Source organism: Mustela erminea, chromosome X (assembly GCF_009829155.1).
Source record: "Mustela erminea isolate mMusErm1 chromosome X, mMusErm1.Pri, whole genome shotgun sequence".
In the NCBI taxonomy this organism is placed as follows: domain Eukaryota; kingdom Metazoa; phylum Chordata; class Mammalia; order Carnivora; family Mustelidae; genus Mustela; species Mustela erminea.
This window is the reverse complement of record NC_045635.1, coordinates 6636035-6656010: the sequence shown is the minus strand read 5'-3', so window position 1 is coordinate 6656010 and position 19976 is coordinate 6636035. Positions and strand designations below refer to the sequence as shown.

General features: G+C 48.2%; 1 non-coding gene across 1 annotated transcript; it reads left to right on the top strand.

Annotated features, from left to right (window-relative positions):
• The first annotated feature begins 2859 nt into the window (after positions 1 to 2859).
• Positions 2860 to 2931, top strand: TRNAV-UAC. Its single transcript has one exon. It is a non-coding gene; the product is annotated as a tRNA-Val (tRNA).
• The last annotated feature ends 17045 nt before the right edge of the window (positions 2932 to 19976 follow it).

Here is a 19976-nt window from a genome sequence, read left to right as displayed (position 1 = left end):
AATCGTGATTAATAAAGCAGCTGGAGGGGCACCTGGGTGGCTCAGTCGGTTAGATATCTGCCTTCGACTCAGATCATGATCCCGGGGTCCTGGGATCAAGTCCCGCATCAGACTCCTTGCTCAGCAGGGAGCCTGCTTCTGCCTCTGCCCCTCTCCTTCACTTGTCTTCTCTCTCTGGCTTTCTCTCAAATAAATAAATAAAATATTTTAAAAATAAATAAATAAGTCAACTGGAAAAAACCTCTGTGATATTTATGAGGCAACCGGAAATGGCAACACTCCTTGAGAGGTGATGGTATTAAGAATCCTTGTTTTTTAAATTTGGGTTGGAAAATGATGTTTCAAAAGTGCCTTGGTGGCTCAGTCGTTAAGCATCTGCCTTCGGCTTGAGTCATGATCCCAGGGTCCTTGGATCAAGCCCCGCATCGGGCTCCCTGCCGGGCGGGAAGCCTGCTTCTCTGTCTCCCACTCTCCCTGCTTGTGTTCCCTCTCTCACTGTGTCTCTGTCAAATAAATAAATAAAATCTTTAAAAAAAAAAAAAAAAAGAAGGGACACCTGGGTGGCTCAGTAGGTTAAAGCCTTTGCCTTCAGCGCAGGTCATGATCCCAGGGTCATGGGATCGAGCCCCGTATCAGGTTGTCTGCTCATCAGGGAGCCTGCTTCCTCCTCTCTCTGCCAGCCTCTCTGCCTACTTGTAATCTCCGTCTGTGAAATAAATAAATAAATAAAATCTTAAAAAAAAAAGAAAGAAAATGATATTTCAGTTATTTTTTAAAATAGTCCATACATTTTAGAAATGCATTTGGAAATAATTATGGGAAATATGATATATCTAGGATTTGTTTAAACATCATACAGGTGATGGAGAGCAGGAGTGAGTGGATTTGAAACAAGGTCATCGTGAGTTGATAATTGTTGAAGCTGGTGATGGGTCAAGGAGGTTCCATGCGCTGTTCTCTGTCACATATACATGCTTAAAATTTCCATCATGACAAAAAATGTTTTAATTAATTCCATCGGAACTTCATAAAAACGGCTGAGTCAGTAGAATCTGAATTTTGGATATTGGATTGGTTTTCTCTAGCTGCTGTAACAAATTACTGTAAATGTAGTGACTTGAAGGAACGGAAACTTACTATCTTACAGTTCTGAAGGTCTGAAGTCCAGAATGGGTCTCTTGTGCTACAATTAAGGTGTCAGCTGGACTGTATCCCTTCTGGGGGTTCCTGGGGAGGTTCTGTTTCCTGACCCTTTCCAGCATCTAGAGGCTGCCTGTAGCCCTTGCCTCACGGCCCCTTCCAGCAGTCGGGTCCCTCTTCTGTCCTCAACTTACATCTTACCCCTCCTTCCCTGACCCCGACCTCCTGCTTCCTTCATAAGGGGACCCGTGTGACTCCATTGGGTTCACTTGGATAATCCAGAATAATCTTCCTGTCTCTTCAGATCTCTAATTTAACCACATCTGCACAGCCCCGGTTGTGTCTGGACATCTTTCGGGACCATTCTTCTGCCCCCCACAGATGAGATTCAGACCAGGTATTTCACATTGACCGAGATGTGACACGCTTTCGTTCAAAACCAGGACACGCTGTTATGGTTCCTGCATCCCTCAAGAGGGGTGGTTTTACTTCCCAGGAACATTCGGCAATATCTGGAGACATTTTTGATTGTCAAGATGCAGAGTGGGTTGGGAGCTGCTGGAATGTAGCGAGCAGAGGCCCCGCATTATAGCACCGAGGGTGAGAAATTCTGGGCAAGAAGCAGCGGAAAGGCAAAGAGCATCTTCCGTTCTCTGCTGGATATCTACAAGGAGCGGGTAATCGATGAATATTGTTGAATGAATAATTAGCCTGCTCCACAGATACATCACACCTTGCCGTCAAATGGCCTCAGATTCAGTGACCGCAGCTCAGACAGGGCCCTGTGAGATGCTAAAAATTGAATGTAATTCAGAATATCCAAAAAAAGTATGCGTTCCTGCTGAAATCACAAAAAGAGAGGCGCCCAGACTTGATGGGCCTGTAGGGAAGAAAACACACCACCTCTTAAGCAATCTTGCCCTAGAATCCAATCCCAGTCTGATCAAAGCTTCTAGAAAGATTCCACGGATTCCCAAGGTCTTATTAGCAGATAAAAGGGTATTTACACATCTTAGGATTCCTCGAGTGCAAAGGTCTTTGGAGCTAGAGAGAAAAGTATATTGTGAGAACCACCTACGCCTAAATGCAAACTCCAGTCAAGGGATAGAGCTTAAAACTAAGGGATGGTCAGGGGTGGGGGGTGCCTCAGTTGTGGGAGTGTGTGACTCCTGACCTCAGGGTCATGAGTTCAAGCCCCATGTGGGGTGTACAGGTTACTTAAAAATAAAGTCTTAAAAACAACAACAGCAACAACTAAGGGTCAGGGTCTTGAGACCACATCCCATGAAATACAGCAATACATAGCAATCATTAATAGCCTTCAAGTGTCCCATTAGGGGCATTGACAGGAATCTAGCTAGGGGCCAGCTCAAATCTTGGATGGATATGCAGGCTCGGGAATGGGATGGTAACTGTTGTCTGTGATGGGGATACACCTGAGCCTGAGAATTTAGAAAAAGTACAGAAATTTAAGAGAAGCAAAACTACGGGATTCGTATTTGGGGTGAAGAGGGAATCTGTGCATATTTGACATCTTATGCATTTGTAAAGTTTACAAGATTTTCTGAGCTTTGGAAACCACTGTAAAATGCATAATTAGGTAATTAATCTAAACTTGCCATTTTAGTTGAAAACTAATTTTATCCACAGTATTGGAACCTTTTTTTTTCTTTTTCAGTATTGGGACATTTTTAAGAAAACATAAAAACAAATAATGAAGGTTCCAAGTGTAGTGGTTATCATGTCTGCTTTACACGCAGAAGGTCCTGGGTTCGAGCCCCATTGGAACCACGGGTGGAAAGTTCTTTTTCTCTGGGGCGCCTGGGTGGCTCAGTCTGTTGATCATCTGCCTTCAGCTCAGGTCTGATCCCAGTGTCCCGGGATCAAGTCCTGCATCGGGCTCCCTGCTCCACAGGGAGTCTGCTTCTCCCTCTGCCTGCTACTCAGCCCTACTCATGTTCTCTCTTTCAAATAGACAAATAAAATCTTCAAAAAAAGAAAGAAAACTTAAGCTTCACTATATGTTTAATTCATTAGACTTAAAAGTTATTTGCGTACTTGTTAATTGAGACAGTTGAAGTGATTAAACAGGAAACCGCAGTACACTGTCGTGTGGGGCGTTTGGGGCTTTTTTTTTTAGGATTTTTTTTTAAGATTTTATTTATTTATTTCACAGACAGAGATCACAAGTAGGCAGAGAGGCAGGCTCCCTGCCGAGCAGGGAGCCCGATTCAGGACTTGATCCAAGGACCCTGGGATCATGATCTGAGCTGAAGGCAAAGGCTTTAACCCACTGAGCCACTCAGGTGCCCCTTTAGGATTTTATTTTATTTTATTTTATTTATTTATTTTTTTAAGATTTTATTTATTTATTTGACAGAGATCACAAGTAGGCAGAGAGGCAGGCAGAGAGAGAGAGAGGAGGAAGCAGGCTCCCTGCTGAGCAGAGAGCCCGATGCGGGACTCAATCCCAGGACCCTGAGATCATGACCTGAGCCGAAGGCAGCAGCTTAACCCACTGAGCCACCCAGGCGCCCTAGGATTTTATTTTTTAAGTCATCTGTATGCCCGATGTGGGGTTCAAACTCACAACCTCAAGATCAAGAATCGCATGCTCCCTGACGGAGCCAGCCGGGCGCCTCACACTGAGTTTTTGTTTTGTTTTAAAGATTTTATCTATCCATTCGACAGAGAGAGATCACAAGTAGGCAGATAGGCAGGCAGAGAGAGAGAGGAGGAAGTAGGGTCCCCGCTAAGCAGAGAGCCCAATGTGGGGCTCAATCCCAGGACCCTGGGATCATGACCTGAGCGGAAAGCAGAGGCTTACCCCACTGAGCCACCCAGGCGCCCCCCACATTGAGTTGTAAATGTGCTTGCAAATTCATGACAGTATTTAATGAACTAAGTTTGCCAGTAGGATCAAGCATTTTCCAGAGGTCCCTTGCAAGAGGTTGTTAATATTTGCTGGACTTAAAAATGAATTAATAAAAAGAATAATAAGGTTTCTCGGCTGCACTTAAAAGGTTAATGTAAACAAGGCATTTTTTTTTTTTTAGATTTTATTTATCTGACAGACAAAGATCACAAGTAGACAGAGAGGCAGGCAGAGAGAGAGAGGAGGAAGCAGGCTCCCTGCCGAGCAGAGCCTGATGCAGGGCTCGATTCCAGGACCCTGAGATCATGACCTGAGCATAAGGCAGCAGCTTTAACCCACTGAGCCACCCGGGCGCCCCTAAACAAGGCATTTAAACCTGCAACTTAAATCAACTATCAAATCTGTAAAAATGCATAAATCTTTCTTGCACATACACACGGACACACACACACTCCACTTTTGGGGGCTCTATTCGCCACTTCCAGAGAGCTGTACGATGGACAAATCACAAATTACTATGCTCACATTTACAAACGCACAAGTCCGTCTTTGCAAGCCTACGGCAATAATGTGAGCGAATACCAACATTGTTTACCAGATAAATTCCACCCAACTCAGGAACCTTACTCAGCCCTCCAGACCCTTCTTAGAGCTGATGAGATCTGATACGAGCCAGGCTGCCTTCCTCCCGAGGTGCAGCGCTTCTGTTCTTTTGAACAGAATTTCACTTTTAATAGTCTGCCCTTGTCATGTTCTCATCCACTATAGATGTGTGTGTGAGAGATGGGCTGTCATCGGAATAAATTATTTCCCCCCAGCCAGCTTGTTTAGGTTCCTTATAAAGCACCAGCTTAGCCCTGTACTACTTGAACTAGGGACTGTTGATCTGGTCCTAAGAACCCCATTCCTGGCCACTGTGTGCTTTGGAAGTTCCCAATCTCTGACTGTTTGAATTCCGCCGTGGTCTGATTGTGCCCGAGCAAACCAAGTCATACCATGTGGTCTGCAGGGCAGCCCCATCACCCCACACTCCAGACCTACGGAAGCAGGATCTGCTTCTTAACAAGATCCCCACCGCGAGTCCCATGCAGGTGATGGTTTAGGAAGCAGCTGGCTGGAGAAGAATCCAAGAAGCACTAACAGCTTTTGCCATGATGCTGTGTTGCTTGGGTTTCTGCTCAACAGAGTACACGGTAGCATTTGGTTTAGTTACTTATTTTTTATTTCTCTTTTTATTTTTATTTTTTCTATCTTCTATTTTATTATTTTATTTTATTTTCTATTTTTATTTTTATCATTTCTATTTTTTATTTTATTATTCTCTTTTTATTTTTTTATATGTCCAAGATGAAATCTTTATTTTTTTTTTAAAGATTTTATTTATTTATTTGACAGAGAGAAATTACAAGTACACTGAGAGGCAGGTAGAGAGAGAGAGAAGGAAGCACGCTCCCTGCTGAGCAGAGAGCCCGATGCGGGACTTGATCCCAGGACCCTGAGATCATGACCTGAGCCGAAGGCAGCGGCTTAACCCACTGAGCCACCCAGGCGCCCCTTTATTTTTTTCAAATTATTTTTTTAGGGACGTCTGGCTGGCTCAGTCGTTAGGCCTCTGCCTTCGGCTCAGGTCATGGTCCCAGTGTCTTGGGATCGAGTCCCGCATCGGGCTCCCTGCCCAGCAGGAAGCCTACTTCTCCGTCTCCCACTCCCCCTGCTTGTGTTCCCTCTCTCACTGTGTCTCTGTCAAATAAACAAATAAAATCTTCAAAAAAATATTTTTTACTTTAAATTCAACGAATTCACTTAGAGAGCAGTATCGGTTTGGGAGTAGAGGTCAGTGATGCGTCAGTCTTACGTAACACTCCGAGCTCATCCCATCATGGGCGCTCCTTCAGGTCCCTCACCCAGTGCCATTTGTTTGAAATGAAAATGTCACTTTTCCGCAAGTTTCCTCTATCAGTCATTCAATTATGTGTATATTTGTTATTGAGTGAATGCGAACGGCGCTTGGGTGGTTGAAACACGCTGTTTGCACGGGAGGCTCTGGGGAGACGGAAGGGGCGGGACGTTTCGGCGACTGTCCTCAGTGCGGTCCGGGGGCTGCAGGAAGTGTGCTAAGCTCCAGCCAACGCCGGTCATATCGCCCTGGCTAAGGTTCGGGGTGGATTAAAGAAGGTCACAAATGCACTTCTGTTCCTTATATCAGGAGGAGAGAGTTTGTTTACCCTCTTACTTTGACCATAACTGGATGGAAGTGACGAGCTAGGCCTTCCATTCCCAGGCTTAAGAGAGAAGGGGCCCTGTTCTGCTTTCTCGCTCTGGGAAGCCAGCCACCACGTAAGGAGTCTGATGACTCTGAGACCGCTCTGCTCAAAGGTCACCCAAGATAGCTCTGTGGCAAGGAACCCTGAGGAGCCAGCTGTCTAAGTTTAAGGCTTCTCGAACTTTCCATCTTGGCCAGCATGAATATAGCTGAAGCCACAGCCCTGGCTGACCCGCAGAATCACGATCACACCCGAAAATATTGTCGTTGAAGCCATTCATTTGGAGGTGATTTGTCACCTGGTGATAAGCATCTATGACACATGCTCAGACCTGCGCACCAGCCACCTACTTCCTGTTGCCCACAGGATGGCTCTGCCAAAGCTGAGAGGAGTTTCCTCCCGCTCGAGCGGGGAACAAAACGTAGGAAACGACGAAAGCCGAGAAAGGGAAGACGAGCTGAGAAACAGAAAGTGAGCGCGTACGGAAGAAACTCGGGCCTGCTTTGATCTACCCAGCGGTTCCCCGACGCGGCCCAGCAGCCGCACCGCCGCCACTTGTCTTCTCTGCCCATATCGGTGGCAGCGTGACTTACTACAAGTGTGTAAATTGTTAGTGTAAACCTCAGGGAATGTTTACAAGCTGAACGCAGCCGCTGAGTCAGCCCCTGAGACGCCCCGGCCTGGCCTCTTCCACTCACCCAACTGTCCCTCAGGGGGACCAGCCTCCTGAGTCCTGTCACAGTGGGTCCACTAGGATGCGTTCCATGTGTCCTTTTTGTATCTGGTTTCTTTTTCTCCACTTCATGTCGTGGGATTCCTTCCTGGTGTCCTATGTCGTCTTCGCTCATTCGATCTCAAAGAGGGGGAGTCTCGCTGCCGGGCCAATGTGTTTGTGCGTGCGCTGATTTACCAAAGCCAAGCGCTGGCAAACCTTTTCCGTAAGTGGTCAAGTTGTAAATCTTTTAGTCATTGTGGGCCGAGGGTCTGTCACAACTACTCGTCCCTGCCATTGGAGCCTGAAAGCAGCCACATTATGTATTTACCTAATCCGTAAATGGGTGGATACAGTCACGTACCAATAGGTCCGCCTTATTGATGCTGAAATTTGAATTTCATGTGGCTAAGTGTAGATTTAGCCTTCTGAGAAACTGCCAAAATGTTTTCTCCAAGGGCCATACCATTTTACATTTCTACCCCTCATGCAGGACTGCTCAGGGTTGGGACATCTAGGCAGCACAGTCGGTTAAGTGTCGGACGCTTGGTTTCCTCTCCGGTCATGATCTCAGGGTCACGAGATCGAGCCCCCGGTCGGTCTCCACACTCAGCACGGAGTCTGCTTAAGACTCTTTCTCTCTCTCCTTTTGTCCTTCCCCGAGCACTCTCTCCTCTTTCTCTCTCTCAAATAAATAAATAAGATCTTAAAAAAAAGAGGGGGGAAGGCACAGGTTTCTCCACATCCTCATCAGCATTTGGTGTTGTCACTACTGTCACTGTTTTTTAAATTTTAGCCTTTCTGATGGGTGCGCAGTAATACTGTGGTTTTGATTTGTATTTTCCAAACAGCTAGTGATCTTGAGCCCCTTTTCATCTGTCGCCATTTGCATGTCCTCTGAGGGGAAGCATCTCTTCAGGTCTTTGGCTTAGTTTGTGATTGGATCGCTTGGCTTTTCCTGGTGGGTTTGACAGTTTGGTCACCTGTAGCAAAGGCTTTGGTTCGCCTGCCCAACACCCACCTACTCTCCTTTCTACCTGCGAGAATCCGAAAACTGTCCAGGGATCCACCCCTGAACTGCACAGCAGGTCTCTTGAAGGGAAAGCCAACTCCTTGTCTTGCTCTGAGCATCAACAGCATGAGTAACCGTATTATCTTCTGCCTTGTTAGTCCTGTTTTCAGGAAAACCAGTGTGGCGTGATCCTAGCCACGTGACGGGGAGTAGGCTAGGAAGGCTTCTGGGAGAAGCCTCCTCTCTTTTTAAGAAAGAGCCACAGGACAATATATTTGTTGTTATAATTTATTTATTATATTATGCATCTCTTCCTCTCGACATGGTCGGGTTTCATGAGGTACCCAGCACTTGCTCCCAACATGTTAATCAAACTAGTATAGTAGAGAAGAGACATGGAAAAGTCTAGATCCGAAATGACATCGCGAAGATGAAGATTCAGCCAACCCTGAAGTCAGCTACATCTGCCTTTGCTTAAAGAGCTCTGAGTCTCCCCACTGTCTGATCCCCCTAAGTCATGGTTTCTGATATCACAGCCCAGAACATTCTAAGTCACAGAAACACCTGCCCTCTTGCTTGTGGTTATTGTTGAGTATTGTAGTTCCACTTTTTTTTTTTTTTTATAAATACATCTTTAGTTAAATATCTTTTTTTAAAAAGAGATTTTTATTTATTTATTTGACGATCACAAGTAGGCAGAGAGGCAGGCAGAGAGAGAGGAAGAAGCAGGCTCCCCGCTGAGCAGAGAGCCCGATGCGGGGGTTCGATCCCAGGCCCCTGAGATCATGACCGGAGCCAAAGGCAGAGGCTTAACCCGCTGAGCCACCCAGACGCCTCCATAGTTCTACTTTTTTTTAACCAGCCCACAAACACACCCTGTGCCGGCTGGTTACGGTGACCGATGTGCATCCTGAGCTCACTGGGCACACACAGAAGCAGGCGTACAACATGAAGTCAGTGCACACATGGACCATTTACAAATACGGACCCGGTAAAAGTACACAAAGCAAGTCCGAACGCATCCCCGAACTATCAGTATCAGACAGACCGCACTTACGGAGGGAAAGACAAGCCACAGTCCCAGAGAAGACCTTTGCAAGGCGCAGAAGCGTTCACTGCGCTGCGTGCCTTTCCTGGGCCCCCGGCCATTTCCCCCGTCCCCACTTTGCACCTTGCATTGCTGAGGCTGGGGCGGATGACCTGGTGTCTTCCTGGCTCCCTGTGGTTTCCAGGCGGAGCCTCTGGGGGGACATCCGAAGGCAGGTGGAGTGAGCTTGTCGCCCTAGCGGCCACCCCGTGGAGGCAGCTGCCCTTGTCCCTCCAACAGAGCTTAGCTCCGGTTAGTGCAGTCACTTTCCCAGGCCCTGCTCGTTCCTGTTGCCTCAGAATCCGCCAAGGCTGAGATTTTGTGTGAGCAAACACGTCCGCCTGCCCCTGTTTCACATACACGTCTTTTTTTTTTTCTTTTTCACGTACATATGTTGACAGAAAGCACCAGAGCCCTGGTCAGAGACACAGACTTTACTCCAGCAAAAAGCAGCCCGGAGCACTCCCTCGAGTGGGTACCAGCTCCCCGATCCCCACAAGGTGACGTGCATCTGCCCGTGGGGGGAGGGCACCGCCAGAGAGGAATCCTGAGTTAGGATATCAGGCTATCAGGCTGCTCCCACCCTCCCCTCCGGAGAGATGACCGTGTCTGGAATGCAAAACTCCCCCAGGGCCACACTGGAAGGTAAGCTCAGCGAAGGTCTTGAAGGTCTCGGGATGGCAGGATAAGACTTCAGGATCCTGGAATGTCTCCGGGGAGGGCACTGTTCTCTATCTTCATGATGTCCCTATCCAGCTCCCAGCGCGGGCTGCTAGCCAGTCGTCCTTACCAAACTCGCCAGTGCCGGCTGCTCCGCAGAGCTGGGCTGTGTGCAAACACCAGAAATCCAGGGAGAATTGTTGTCCGACCTTTGTCTGGCTGCCCCAGGCCTGAGGTGGTGAGCAGGCCCACTGTCGCCTGCCTTGCGTGGCGCCTAGCCCTCGTCTGTTGCCCCCAGCCCGTGCATGTTTCTGTAAATAGTTGTCCCCTCATCGAGCTCTCCTGAAATTACTGGATTCGTGCTCTCCCTTGGGCGCAGACCCCGGCTAAATCAGAAACACACACAAAACAGGCGCACATCGGTGCGGCGCCTGAGTGGCTCAGTGGGTTTAAAGCCTCTGCCTTCAGCTCGGGTCATGATCCCGGGGTCCTGGAATCGAGCCCCACATCGGGCTCTCTGCTCAGCAGGGAGCCTGCTTCCCCCTCTCTCTCTGCTGCCTCTCTGCCTACTTGTGATCTGTCTGTCAAATAAATAAATAAAATCTTTAAAAAAAAAAAAACATGCGCACATCAATAAGGAAAAGATAACAACGCCAGTGGACCCTAAGCAAAGGCTGAGGGTAGAAAATTCACAAAAGACAAAACCTGCTGGCCGATGACCACGAAAAGATGCTTAACCTGGCGGATTTTCAAAGCTTCGCGTCCTACCACACAGGGGAGGTGGAGAAATGGGGCTCTCATGCCAGACTGGCTGACCTGCGGCACCCGGCTGGCTCGGCTGGAGGAGCGTGCGACTCTTGATTTTGGGGTTGTGAGTTCAAGCCCCACATTGGGTGTAGAGATTACCTGAATAAATAAACTTAAAAAAAAAAAAAAAAAAAAGACTGGCTGACCTGGAAAACGCAGTCATTTGGAAATGTGATTCAGCAGTAGCTAGTAGAGCTGAAGAGGCTCAGGCCTTAGATTCGGTCCTTCTTGGAATGCCGAGCTCCTCAGCTCAGTACGTTCGAGCCTTCTCTGGGCCTCTAGAAAAGCTCCTGAGCCGCTGCCCCATCACAAAAGCAGCGATTCTCAATTATTTATTTATTTATTTATTTATTTATAACGATTTTATTTATTTATTTTTTTTTATTTGACAGACAGAGATCACAAGTAGGCAGAGAGGCAGGCAGAGAGAGAGAGAGGAGGAAGCAGGCTCTCCGCGGAGCAGACAGCCTGATGTGGGGCTCAATCCCAGGACCCGGGGATCATGACCTGAGCTGAAGGCAGAGGCTTTAACCACTGAGCCACCCAGGCGCCCCTAGCGATTCTCAATTATTAGAAACAACCTAACTGCTTATCAGTAGGGGAATGTGATAATGCATTCTATTTATAAATGATAATATCATAGAGCAGTTAAAATTAACTGGGTCTATATCTACATGAGTAAATTTCGAAATCATATTTCTTAAAAGATTTTATTTATTTGACAGAGAGAGAGAGAGAGAGAGAGAGAAGCAGACTCCCTGCCAAGCAGGGATCCCGATGCAGGGCTCCATCCCAAGACCTGGGGATCATGACCTGAAGCGAAGGCAGATGTTCAACTGACTGAATCACCCAGGCGCCCCTCGAAATCATAATGGTAAGTGAATCAAGGATATGCCCTCCTGGTTACATTATGTGTAGAATTTTAAAACTCAGAACAATACTCTGTTGTTCATGAAACATACTTTTGTAATGAAAGTGTAAGATCAAGGATAGGAAAAACGAACACCAACTTCACGTTAGAGGGACTAACTTTTTAACTGGGCAGAGGTATGTTCAACTCCACCTGTAAACTTTTCTTTCTTAAAAATATCTGAGGCAGGGGCAGCAGTCAGGCTCAGTCAGTGGGGCACGCAACTCTTAATCTCAGGGCTGTGAGTTCAAGCCCCACGTTGGGTGTAGAGATTACTTAAAAATAAAATGTTTAAAAAATATATCCAGAGAAAAGATGGCAAAAATTTACATGTATTGAGGCTCCTGGGAGGCTCAGTGGGTTAAAGCCTCTGCCTTCGGCTCAGGTCTTGATCCCAGGGTCCTGGGATCCAGCGAATTGGGCTCCCTGCTCAGCAGGGAGCCTGCTTCCTTAACTTTCTCTCTGTGCCTGCCTCTCTGCCTACTTGTGATCTCTGTCAAATAAATAAATAAAATCTTTAAAAAATAATAAATAAAAAATAAAAACCTGTGTCTTCCTCTTTCATCATGCATCTATAAACATGAAGATAAACACTAGATTGTCAATTTTGGCTCTATTTGGAGAGTGTGTCTGTAGACTGCTGGTGTTTTCTCCTATATATCAATTTTTACAATGACTACATAGTTGTTTTAGCATACAAATAAACAATTAAATGAACCTTTTTTTGGGTGCAACTAACACATCAAAATGAACAACCGGACAATCAGCAGCCCCGTTCAATTTCAGACCAAATACCTTGAAGGCGTTTTTGCTATTTGATGTACTTATGCTGCCCTCTCGTGGAGAAATGGAAGAACGCTTATGAATGTGGAGTAAGTTATAAAACCCCAAAGTATTCTTTGCATTTTAACAAAGACACTATATATAACTTTATTATTAAAATTGATACATGCTCATTACAGAAGAGCACCCAGAAAAGTACAAAGAAAGGAAAAAAGTCACACAGACTCTCGCTTCACCATTGGCTCAAGATTCTGATTCCCCGGGGCAGGGGAGACAGAAAGATCAGGGACCTTGTAGGTCTCGCGGTATAAAGTCTACTTTCCTGCCACTTGGGTGCTAACCTTGAAGTTGATTTTTGTATTTGATCCTTGCTTTGTTTACCTATTTTTTTAAAGATTTTATTTATTTATTTGACAGAGAGAGACAGTGAGCAAGGGAGCACAGCACGGGGAGTGGAAGAGGGCGAGGGAGAAGCAGGCTTCCTGCTGTGCAGGGAGCCCGATGTGGGGCTCGGTCCCAGGACCCTGGGATCATGACCTGAGCTAAAAGCAGACACTTAATTGACTAGGCCACTGAGGCGCCCCAGCCTCCTTATTCTTACAAATGCCTAGCATTCTGACTCCTGTTCGGATACTTTGGTCTCTTCAAGTTCTTGGTTTGGTTTTGTTTTCTATGATAAAATATGTTGCAATAAATATCATATATATGTATAATCTTGGTGATATGACGTAAATATTTCTGTAGTGTAAATTCGGCACAGGGTCGTGCTCGATGGCCACATGCCTTTATACATTTCATCGATATCATCAAATCGTCCTTCAAAAAGTTGCATCCGTTTGGGCTTTCACCAAGGCGTGAGGACTCATTTCCCAGCCCACCGTCCTCAACGCCACCCAATATCACTCACCTTCTTCAATTAACTTCTGGCAATTTGCAAGCTAAGAAATTCTATTCCATTACCGTTTTGGTTCGCGTGCGTTTTATTACGGTGTCTTTTATTGTCGTAACTAGAGGTACAACCATTTTCTCCTGTTGCTTCGTGACTTAGGTTTCTTTGTACCTTTTCATTTAGTTCATTTTTTTTTCTATTGGGTTTTTCATTTGCTTTTCCTCGTCTTTTCTTGGGGGGGGGCTCTGCATAAATTAGGTAAATCAGCCCTTTGTCATGTATGTTTTAATTTTTTCCCTCCAGGATCATTTTATAATTCTCTCTTTCCCTTCCTTCCTTTCTCATGCAGGGATTTTATATCATCACATAGAAAAATCTGTAAATTCTTCCTTTTCAGTTTCTGGACAAAGACCATTTAAAATAAAACATTTTGAGGCACCTGGGTGGCTCAGTTGTTAAGCGGTGGCTCAGGTCATGATCCTCCTGGGGTCCTGGGATGGAGCCTCGCACAGCAGGAAGCCTGCATCTCCCTTTTCTGCTCCCCTTGCTTGTATTCCCTCTCTTGCTCTCTCTCTCTCTCTCTCTCGCTCTCTCTCTCTCTGTCAAATAAAAACATAAAATCATTTAAATAAATAAATAAATAAAATAAGACATTTTAGGGGCACCGGGGTGGCTTAGTCAGTAGAGCACGCAACTCCTGATCTTGGGGTTGTAGGTTCAAGCCCCATATTGGGTGTGGGGATTACTTAAAAATAAAATCTTTTTAAAAAAAGAGACATTGTAAATAACTGACAAGAAATATAGAAAGCTACTGGTATGGTTCGAAGAAATGGCTGCAGGGGGCGGAGATGAAGATGGGCGGGGCTGTGGCCTGAGAACTCAAAATACATGAGTCAGCCATAGGTTTGGTTATCTCCTGAGAAGCCAAGGTGGACAGATGCCTAAAGCTGTGTTTAGAGGACTCTGGGAACTCAGGAGGTGCTCAGAGTCATGGCCAGGAGGGAGTGCACCTGCGAGATGCTGCCGCCCAGTGGGCTTTTCTCACTGGGCCAGGGGGCCAGTGGGTGGGTAGCGATACCCCTCACATCATGTTGAATATTGTACTCAACATGTATTCAACAATGCGTTGGATATTGTAAAAAAAGAAAATCTGGTCATGGCATGGAATATGAAAAAAAAACCACATATGATTTCACCGTAGTTAATATTTTCGTCCATTTCCTCCCCATCTGTTTTCAGCTCATATTTTTAAAATTGGACTCATACTATGTAAGCGTTTTTGGGTTTGTTATTCTTTGCTCTGTATTTTCCCCAACCTTTTATTATGAGCATCTCCAAATATTCAACAATGTTGAAAAAATTGTGTGGCTAACACGCCAATACTTACCTCCTACGTTCTACCGTTGCCATTTTACTAGATTTCCTTGTTCACACGTCTATCTTGTGTCCATTCCTGCCTCCATCAATCAACCCATCTGATTCTTTGCTGCATTTTGCAGTAAAATGCACACACCTGTGGGCACGCCTCTCTAAGTCTGTTGCCAAGAATGCCACTAACTAGTGATCCACCTTTGTTAACAGTGGTTTTCTTGGCAATAAGTTTGGCACATAGTGAATTACACCCATCTTTGTATGTGTGGATTTTACCCATTTTTTTCTCATTCACTGTTTATCTTAAGTTTTTGCTTAGAATCACATTAAGTCAACCAATTCATCCAAAAAGGGTGAACAGCTTTTTGAGATAAGCCTCTCCCTCCAGGGCGCCTGGGGGGCTCAGTGGGTTAAGGGGCTGCCTTTGGCTCAGGTCATGATCCTGAGGTCCCGGGGTCCTGGGATGGAGCCCAGCATCGGGGCTCCATCCACTTCCACTCCCCCAGCTTGTGTTCCCTCTCTTGTGCTCTGTCAGATAAATAAATAAATAAAAATTTTTAAATAAATAAAATCTTAAAAAAAAAAAAAAGGCTGGGGGGAGTCTCTCCCTCCAGGAGCACGGCGCGCATCATGCCTTCTCACTGGCTCTTGGGAGAGCTGAGGAATTTTCAGAAAGCCTCCTGCACTTTTTACATCAAGCTCATTGCTAGGTATTTGTGAGTTTGTTGCCTTTGTGAAAGGACTTCATTTCAATTCTAATTTACAAGGGACTACTGTAGGTACATAGAAAGGCGGCTGATTTTGTGTGTTTTGTGCAGAGCAGCGTAATGGAAGTTTCTGCTGGGTTGCAATGGCTTTTTCAGACATTCTCTTGGGCTTTTTTAGGTGCAGAATCCAGTTAGCTGAACAATAATTTATGCACTCCTCTAGGATAATTATACTTCATTTCTCTGTCTCTGACTTGCATCACCATGGCCAGACCTTCCAGAACAATCTTACGTAGCAGTGGCAATGATGAGTGTTTGAGTCTGATCCCTCATCTTCAGGGAATTCCTCCAGCAAGGTAATTCCCCAGCGGGACTGCAGGGCCAGCAGAGGGGTGCCTTGCGGGGGGCCGAGGGGGAGGATGAGTAGTTTGAAAACGTCCCACAGGCGAGTCTAAAGAGCACCACCTCCCCCAGGTTAGGTAAGACGGCTTTCATGTTTCAGCGAAGAGTTAAGTGTTCATTTAAAATAGACGCCGTTGGGACGCCTGGGTGCCTCAGTGGGTTCAGCGTCTGCCTTGCGCTCCGGTCATGCTTTCAGGGTCCTGGGATTGAGCCTGCGATGGGCTCCTTGCTCAGCAGGGAGCCTGCTTCCCCCTCTGCCTGCCCCTCCCCGTGCTTGTGCTCTCTCTCTGACAAATAAATAAAAACCTTTCTAAAAAACCCAAATAGGTATCATCAAATGAAGTGTCTTGTGTTTCTTAGTTTACAAAGAGTGTTTATCAGCAATTCATGGTGTGATGGTGTGAATCTCTCAGATAAATAGAATCGTTTTATTGAGCTATTAGCCGTATGTCATATAATTCACGCATCTGAAGCGTTCAACGATTTGTAGTATATTCACGGGGTTAAGCCTCGCCACAATGCTTCTGGAACATTTCTGTCCCCGCAAAAAGAGCCCCGGTCCCTGCTCACAGTGGCCCCCCCGTCCCAGCCCCCCCACCCCCCCACCCCCACCCCCCACCTCCCCCCGCAGCCACCAGCCCTCCCTCCTCTGGCCCCGCGCCCACTCTGGACGGTTCCTGCAGGTGCAGTCAGAGCCTGTAGGGCCTTTTGTATCTGGCTTCTTTCACTTAACGTCTCCTTTTCAAGGTTTGTCCACGTGGTAGTAGGAGAAAAAGAGCCCTTTGCTGATTTTTTTCCGCCAAGTTCAAGGGGCTCAGCGAGGGGAGGGCACCAACAGTGTGGCAGCCAGTGCCCTGATGGCCGTGGCCTTCCGCATTCCTGGTCCCGCGGGGTCCTAGCAGAGCCCCATTCATAGATTTGGTGACTTTACGGCATTTCTGTCCCCGCTTTTGTCTTGACTCTATAAACACGTCCTCTCCCGTGCGTGCTTTGCTCGCTGCCCCCGAACTCCAGCCCCTGCGCAGCAGCCAGGACAGAGCAGGCTTCGGGTGGAATTTCCAGCCAGGATGTTCGGAGTCTAGCTGTGACCAGCCTCAGCAGCCCCCCTCCCCGCAAAGCTTCTGCTGCCCAAGGGCCGTGCATGGCTGTCACCTCTAGTCAGCGCACTTGCTGGTCCTCTTTCCCAACAAGCCCCAGATCCGGGTCCTGCTGCGACCGTCCCCTCTTTTCCCTCCGTTCCTGCCGCCGCGCCCTTGACTGGGCTGCCACCTCTCCTGTGCTTCGCTGTCCCGCCCTGCGGCCCTCTCCGCGTCGCCCCCACGGCCACCTCCGGCGAGGCCCCGCTGGGCATCCGTCCTCTCTCTCCGCTCTTGGAAGCTTCCCTCCCACCGGGCCCCTCGTCCCGGCCCCGGCAGACCAGCCCTCCTTTCCCTGCGTGCCGCCCGGGGCCCTTTCCAGCCCGCGGGGCCGGCCGCGCCCCTCTCTGGTGCCCCTTTGATGGCTTCTGCCTCCCCTTCGTGGCTCTTTTCAGGCTGAACTCGCTTGGCTGAGCCAGACCGTCTTCCCTGAGGCTACAAAGCCTGAGACTGACTTCCTCACCACCACACTCCCAGCCCCTAAGGCAGGCCCTCGGTAGGCTCGCAGGAGATGTTTCTTTAGTCTGGGGTTGCTTGACCTTGAGCTAGCGACATTGGGGCCCCGATGAAGCTGGCTGAGGGGCAGCGAGGAGTGTCCTGTGCATTGCGGGACACTGAACAGCATCCCTAGCTTCCACCAACCAGAGGGCGGCAGTCCCCTGTGGCCAGGACACCCTGAAATGTCCCCAGGCATCGCAACTGTCCCTTTAAGACACCACGGAGAGATTCTTGTTGAGATGGACTCGCTGCTGGCGCTGATCAAACGCCAGGGGGCCACTTTTCCTTTGTGCCATCTGCTTGAGTCAGAGGAGACAAAGAGACCCACGAGAGCAGGGGTGGGGGGTGGGGATCAGCCATTCTCTTTATTCTATGCACATCCGCACAGCTCTCGGAAACCAAACCAAGCCGGAGCCCGGAACTCAGGCAGCTTGTTTTCCTCATCTGCCCCGCGGCTTCCACATATCTCTCCACTCTCCTCAGTAGGACTGGCAGGGGCGGTCGACACCAGCTGAAACCATTTCCCCAAGGCCCCAGTTATCCCCGGCCTCCGCCTTCTCGGCTTCTCTAACACAAGCTCTCCCTCCCCCTGATTTGCCCCCCGCCCCGCGCACAGGCTGATCCCCCTTACTGAGCCCTCCCCACGGGCCAGGGCCTAGCCCACAGCACACCCCACCCCGACGGGGCTCAGGCTGAAAGCCTTCGCAGTTGGCCCCAGCGCTCCTCAGCGACAGTGCCGGAATTCGAACCCCGCTCTTTCCTGGCGTGGGCCCTTTCAAGGCTCAGTGACATGCCATTCTGAGAGAGCTTCTCACATTGGGACACGGGCAGGGGGCGGGGGTAGCGGGCAGGGGCGCTCAGGGCAGCCAGCAGGTGCAGGAAGCTTCTGGCGTGCCTGGTGCTGCTCCGCTTCCAGTGGCTGTGCTCCCCCGTTCCGCCTCCTCACCCCCCGCAGTTGCATTCCTGGTCACGAGAAGCTTGCGACAAAAGCCCCTTCTCAACTGTGGCCGGAAGGGCCTTTCCAAACGGCTCCTCTGGCCGTCAGGCCCCCTCCCCGGCTCCAGATCCTGGAAGGGGCCTTCTCTGTCTCCTCGCTGGTGCCCTCTGCTGGCCGCCTGCTCCCCGCCTTCCAGGGCAACCCTGTCGTGCCCTGAGTCCCAACGCCTGCGTCCCTCTGTCCTTACTGGAGTGCTACCCTGGGTTGTCCTCTGACCTCAAATCTTGACCTATTTGCTTTCCCAGTGCCTAGGACTGCATCTGGAACGCCGGAAGTCCTCAACAGATGCTAACAGCTGCAGTGCATGAATGAATGGCTGGAGGGCTTTGGTAGTGTTTTTAGTTTTTTGTTTTTTAAGATTTATTTATGTACTGGGGGCAGGGAGGGGCAGAGGCAGGGAGGGAATCCTGAAGCAGACTCCCCCCTGGGGCTCAGTTTCAGGACTGAGACCGCGAGGACCCAAGCTGAAATCAAGAGCAGGCTGCTTAACCGACTGAGTGGCCGGGGTTTTTAAATAGTGAACATCATCATTTTTTGGCTGTATGTGACAGCACTTATTTCAATCTGCTTAATGGCTTTTGAAGAGACACAGTTTGAGATTCCATTCTCATTTTTGTTACATCCATCTCTCCCTTCCCCCACTAAAAAACAGCCAGTATAATCAAGGGGCAATTACTTGGAAAATTGCACTGAGACGGTTGCAGGTTATGAATCAGTCTTACAGTCTCTTCACCTTTAAAATATGGAACAGAGTCTGACTCCTACCACGGGGCTTGCCGTTTTGTAAGTCTTGTGCATGCCGGTGCCCAGTAGGAAGGAAAGGGTCCTGAAGCCTGGGAACAGCCTGCGGTTGAGGCTGTGATATGCGAGGCATTTTACAATCGTTGCACATAAGGGAAATTGTTGGCCGGCTGAATCGTCATCATAAGAGCCCGTGGTGTGCAGGCATGGTAAAATTTGGGTAAAAATCTGGGTAAAATTTGTTAATAATACTTCTGGGGCTCCTGGGTAGCTCAGTCTGTGAAGTATCTGCCTTTGGCTCAGGTTGTGATCCTGGAGTCCTGGGATCGAGACCCCCCCAACATGTATCAGGCTCCCCGCTTGGTGGGGAGCCTGCTTCTCCCTCGCGCTCTGCCCTCCCCCTTCTCAAATAAATCAATAAAAAATAAATCAATAAAATCTTAAGAAAATACTTTTGTGCGTCTCTGAATATAAATGCCGACGCTATTCAAAAGCCTTTGAGCCGTAATTAAGCTGCCTGCGATGGCCCGGCTTACACACAGCAGCCCGAGGAGATGGCGCCCGCTCCAGCTTGCCAGGCAAGGTCAAGGAGAAGCAAACAGGAAGGCGGGAGAAGAGCCCAAATGCTTGAGACCACACAGCGATTTGACACGGAAGCCGCTTGACAAGGACAGCTGCCAGGGTCTTTGGTTCCTGATCCAAGCTTCTCCCAGCTCTGAATCTTGATTTGTTCCAGGTTAATATTGGGGCAGAAGGGAAATTGTGAGTCGTGTCTACAGGGCTCCGTCCGTGGGGCAGCATTCCCGACCAGGACATCTTCATCCTGAGGTAGGTGCAAGAAGGATTTCCTGGGGGCCTTAAAGGAAAAACCTACCACTCTCATTCCGCACGGTACTGGAGGGCAGAGTCCCAGCGATCAGACAACACAAAGAAACAAAAGATTGCCACACTGGTAAGGAAGAAGTCGAGCTGATACTACTTATGG